Genomic DNA, 6,000 nt, shown 5'->3' with positions numbered 1-6,000 from the left:
GGCAAACGAATCGATTGTTGACCACCGGTCAGCGGGAAAATGTCACAGAATTGACGCGTTTCTTCCGTGAAAGTTTGACAGACAATTTTGTCGCGCGTGCCGATCCACGATTTTTCCTCCCCTCGCTCTTTCTCGCCTTTTTAAATAAATTTACAGTCGCGTGTCGCGCAGCATGACAAATGGAAGGGAAAAAAGCTTCGATGGGGGGAGAAAAAAAAAAAGAATTGATCGGTTGTCATATTGGTTTTACGAAATAAAGCGAGAATTTCGCGCGTTGCCGGTTTCGCTAGCGCGAGCATTTCACAAACACACGTCGTTTTAAGCTGGCGATTATTAAAAAATAACCCGCCCCGTGGCTCTTTATGAAAAATGAAAACGGCGTAGAACGAAAGTAGGTAAGTACGCGTTGTAATGTTACAAATGAATTTAATATCCGCGCGGTGAAAGAGGAATTTCTATGGGAACGCCGCTTATCGGGCACAATGCGCGTGCATCGCTTCCCGAGAGAAAAATTGAACGATGTTTCTCTAGACGCTATCCCCCTTTCCACGGGAGGATCTCTCCGAGCGAGATAACGGCAAGGGTAGCTTCTTAATGTCAAATCGATGGCCGAACGCGGCTGAGAAAGTTGCCAACAGTTACCAGAAAGGGGATGCAACTGTCCCTGTCTCCTCTTTCCTCGATGGCGTCTTGCCACATGCCCTTGAATCTTTCCTCCGGCATATGCACGATCTGTGAAATATTCAACCATTTAACTTTGGATATTCGAGTAGCAGAAAACTGCGACGGGTTATAAAAGGAGGATAAGAAGAAAGATAGCGTTCTTCCTATTCCATGGAAAGGGTTTATCGCGAGCGCAACTGTTGGCGGAATCGTGTGCAGCCACAAATTACGCCAAGTGGTTGCGTTAAACGTTTACGACGTTTTATCCAACTAGTGCTTCCGTGTTAATCTTTAACCCTTTCGCTACTGTCGGTGCTTATAGGCGTTTTGAAAATTTGCTCGCGCTATATTGTCTGTAAGCTATTCTGGCTGGGTTGGGTGTCGCGGCGAGAGCGAGACTCTAATTGCTGTTTAGAGAAGGACGCCGTGGAGTCGTCGCCGCGACGTAGAAGAACGTTCGTCATGGACAGGAGAAGGGAGGAGAGGTTGAAGAGAGTTTTGGGTTTCAGGACGGGGCATTCCTCGTTGAGGACTCAGACGACATAGTTCGACTTGTAAAGGAAACGTTTAGAGATTTATTTTAACGCCTTCACCTTCCCCCTATTAAATGGCGGAGCCTTTTGCCGCGCTTTCACCTTAATTCAACCCTCGTACGGTTCCTCAAAAATAGTTACGCGTGAGTCGCTCTATATTTTGCTTAATGTTATAAGCGATCTTTTACGCTACGTTTCATTGAAAGTTAGTTAAATTTGTGAATGTCAAATACACGAAGTTATAACGCATTCAGAAAGAAATCAAACGTGGTACTGTTATGCCTCGGCAAAAAGAGGAGTCTCGAAGAACGTTTACTTGGTGTGCAAAAGTGGTTTTATTAATGTTTTACAGGAATCACGTACAGTGGTGCGCGGGACGAGGTGAAACCAACTACAGTAAATTCCCCACAAGGGTCAGACCGCAAGGAAGCTAAACCTGACACTTGTAGAGTCAGGGACTACGTTTTCGAGCCTGGCGCCCGCCTTTGTAGTTTGCCGATCGTAGACAAGGACAGCGAATAAAAGATAAGGATGAAACGTGAGTCGAGGCAACCAAGCGATTTAAATACCAACTTTTTTAATTTTACCGTTTTTTATCCCGAAATTTTTCTTAATATATTGATGAGATTTTTCTGATGAAAACTACATCAAACACGACATAATTTGAACAACATTTGTCTGGCGTGACAGTGAATAAGTAAATGTTCAAATTATATCATGTTTGATATCATTTTCATCAGAAAAATCTCAGCAACATGTTAAAAAAAATTTCAGATGAAAAAAAGTAAAATTAAAGAAATTATATTTTTCTATTGTGAATTGTCGAGCCGTGAAATCTCGTAAAAGAAACCGAGTGGTATAGCGTTACACGCTTGACTGACAGCGAGCGAGGATAACATAGGCGTAGGACCATCTATACTGACACTTGTAGAATCCAAACTGACTGACACTTGTAGAGAACTTACTGTATTGACTAAAATGTGCGGGGACACTGTCCTTTATGCCTTCGCTTTTCCTGGAGTTTGTACCCCTATGAGTAAGCTGTTCGAGCTTCGAACGGCCAAAGGATCCTCCTGGTGCGTCTAATTCTACTAGTGTCACTATCCTAACGGTACAGCATCTGGAAGAGACTATGTGTGAATTTTCACCCGAGGAACGTATGAGGGTTAATACTTAATTTTATCCTTACGAACTTTAAGATAACGCGGTCACCCACGTTGCGCGTTAAAATCTGCCGTGGCGAAAGGGTTGAACGTCGACCGAACGGAGAACGAGACGGGAGAGTGTCGATAAACTTTTCACGTTTCGACGAAATGCAAATGAACGTCGCGCGATCGATCAGTTTGTGTTCCGCTGTTAATTAAGAAAAAAGAATCCTCTTTCTACGGAGAAAAATAAGGGGATCGCGCGACGATTGTTCTATTACAGGAGATCGACTTTTTCATCTAGGAGAATCATCCCCGTAGATAAAGCACCTGGGCAGGAAAAACATCGACGGCTGGGATTTATTACCCGGCATATTGCAACTGCGATGGGGGCTAGGAATGAAACTCCTTATTAGAGTTACGTTTAATTAAAGCGTTTCGGGTGATTCGCGTGAATTCGCAAAAGTGCAATTTACGCGAGCACACAGCGGTCCGCGAATTTTAATAAAATTCCTCGTTCTTTAGGGGTCTCGTTCTTTGCGGTGAAACGTTTGTGTTTCTCTCCAAATATTTACCGTTTTATTTTCTACGCAGACAGACCGCTGTCCATTTTTCTTCTCCTGCTTTTTTTTTTCTCCAAGGATTGTCGAAAAACAGAGTTACATTTAGAAGCACTCGGCGAAGATGTTGGAAAGCTCGACGACGAGTCGAGTCGAGCGTCCATTAAAACGGGAGAAACTCCGGTGATTTTCTAGCTTCGCGTGCAACATCTTTCCCCGTTACGTTGCTCATCGACTCTTCAATTATCGACTTTACGTCCGAGACAGAGATCTTCGAACGATCCAAGGGACAGTTCTGTGACATTTCCTTTTTTCCCTCTCGATCGATTTTCACGCTCTGTTCTATCGCGCTCGAGTTGTCGATAGAGTTGTACATAGAGGAAGGTGGACTGTAGCAATGATCGTTGCTGGTCAAATTTCATTATCACGCGACGGCCGAACAACGCAACGGTGAGTTGTGCGTGATAAATTCCGCCTGTACTCTTCGCATAATACGCGTCGATTGTCGTTCACCATAGAATTCCCGTAGGCATCGCAAAGGCGGCTTACAATTCAATTATACCAAGCTATACGCCCTCGTCTGCCGAGTTGGCTTAATGCTTTCTCGCTGCGGATAATTAAGTTATAGAACTAATAAGAACGAGACTTGCCTAGCTGTGTCTAGAGATCGGATCAATCCGGCGAGATACCGCGCGCGGCAAGTAGTTTTTCAAATCTCGGGCAAAGAGTTAATTGAATCGTGAAAATATGATCGTCGAAAATTTGAAGGAACCATTTGTGATATTTGTTGGAAGAGTGACAATTAATGAAACTAAATTTTTCAGGAAATCGGCTTGAAATTTTTTATGGTAAAAATTTTGTATATTTTCCTTTTTTTTGAAACAGCTCACTTTCGTACACCTCAAAAATTGTTAATTTTGAGATTTGAGAGAGTTAATTGTCTCAAAATGAGCAATTTTCGAGGTGTATCGCTCTTTCATCAAATCAAGGATATGCATTGCATAGCATAATGCAGAGTTCGGTATCATCGATCTCCAAACCTGTTTACCCCAAGTTTTGCCGGCAATCGTTATTACATTCGCGCCCGGGGATTCTGAATTAATCGTATTGGTCCCATTGTTCCAAAGTGGTCTTGGTCCTGGTGGCTTATTCAAGCCACGCGTACATGCTCGGCCAACTCTGTGTTCTTCGACGGCTATTTATTTCAATTAAATACCGTCCGAGAGACTTGGTCCCACACACCGGTCGAAATAGAAAAGGTCTCTCTCCTCTCTCATCCGATCACGAACGACCACGAATTCTCTCGTGAAACTTCCAGCCTCCTCTGTACACACAAACACAAGTTCGATCATCCCTGCAATTTACGCGAAGCGAAAAATCGGTAGCGTATTAAAAATATAATGCTGAATAAACACGTAGCGTATCGTTGCTAGCCGGACCTCCCCGTGTGTTTTCCTTTCATTTTTGCCGTAAAATAAATACAATTTCTCCGCTACGATCGCTTCTTTACTGCAGAATAAAACACTTGGTGTATCCTTTATACTTTCCTCTTTTCCGCTTTCGTTGCTTCCGAATGTTTCGTCGAATGGGCAAACTGTCCAGATCTCCGACGAGTAGTACAAGCGACAGGACGCCGTTGCACTTTAATTGCACGAACAAGATAAGTAGAAGCTCTTCAATGCGGATAAACTATGATTAAAAAGTAATCTCCCGGGGTATTTAACTTTTCATCCCTCTGCCGTTGCTGCTATCCTTCCGCCTAGGCGTAATCACTTTCGTACTGTAATTCCTCCTTAATTAACGTTACTGCAAGTTCCGAGGAATTTAACGAGAGAATAAGAAGCGACGATGTATGCAAATCACCATCGGTCTCGAACAGAGCATTGTCGTGCAACTTCCTTTCCTCCCGCCTTAAGAAACTCGTCTTGCCGGTGTAATGATTCGTCTCGCGAGTAATATAATAAAGGAATTCACGCCGACTGAATACACACGGCTCTCTGTTAGCTGCAAAGGGGAAAAAATGACCGATGAACTCGACTGCGCCTCGGCGAAAATTAAGATGCCTCTTCTACGCGACTGTGCTCGCGTATTTTCGCTAGATCCAGGCCGCGATTTCCTTTTTTTCCGCCTCGAGACAAGAGGCTAATCAGATCCTCTATTCGCCGGTTCTTTCCCACGGGAGAAATTTATTTCACTCGCAGGGAAACATCGTCTTCCTCCTTTTTTTACCGTGCAACTACGTTGATAAGAGGCGATCTGGATCTCTAATTGTCGATGAATACTCTTCTAAATGGTGCTACACGCGTACACTGTCGAAAGTTTGAGATCACTCCGCGTTGCGAGTGAAAGAATTCCAGAAGAGTTAGCTTTTTTCAGAATTTTTTGTCATTCGAATCAATCGAATTGAGGTAAATTGCCATCGATCTCGTGGGAAATTTAATATCGATGTAAATTTCGATAGCGTATCTATTGTAAGATCGTAGAGAATGGTACAGAGGCTAGTTTAATTAAGGAACGTTAATAATTACCTTCGACTGGACTTAACAAATGTTCCGGGTTGAACATTTGACGCGTACGATAAGATTTCATTTATTACCAAGGGCATGGTCGATATTTAATTAGCGCAAGCAGCAGGAAGCTGTCAAGTTCGATCAACCAGAATATATCCTGTTAGCGTCTATCCATCGATATCGGGCAAATCCAACTAGCTCCAATCTCGGACAAAGCCCCGTTTCGCGTTAATCGATCGCGTAATCTGCGAATAGCTCTTGGTGGAGTCCGTTCCAAAGCGTTTCCGCAGGAAGATGGAGTTTCTTGGTGAAACTTTGATGACACCTCCGTCCCGGCCCCCGCAAACGGGCCTAAACCATGAGCCTTGATCGCCTTCCCGGAGTCAAAGCTCAAGCTGCCTTTTGGGAGACGCGCCCCGCAACATAATCACGCTTGTACCAGTTCAGCCTCTCCTGCCGGGTTTGCTAATTGAATGAAACCCTATGTCCGAGCAAGATCTATCGCTTCGAGATCAAATGATGGAATGGTCCATCTTCGAGGAGGTAAAGATTAACGTTCAATTCTGAACGCAACAGAGCACAGTACTCC

Source organism: Habropoda laboriosa, unplaced genomic scaffold (assembly GCF_001263275.1).
Source record: "Habropoda laboriosa isolate 0110345459 unplaced genomic scaffold, ASM126327v1 scaffold64, whole genome shotgun sequence".
Classification (NCBI taxonomy): domain Eukaryota; kingdom Metazoa; phylum Arthropoda; class Insecta; order Hymenoptera; family Apidae; genus Habropoda; species Habropoda laboriosa.
The sequence above is the reverse complement of the archived record's forward strand: the minus strand, read 5'-3'. Positions refer to the sequence as shown.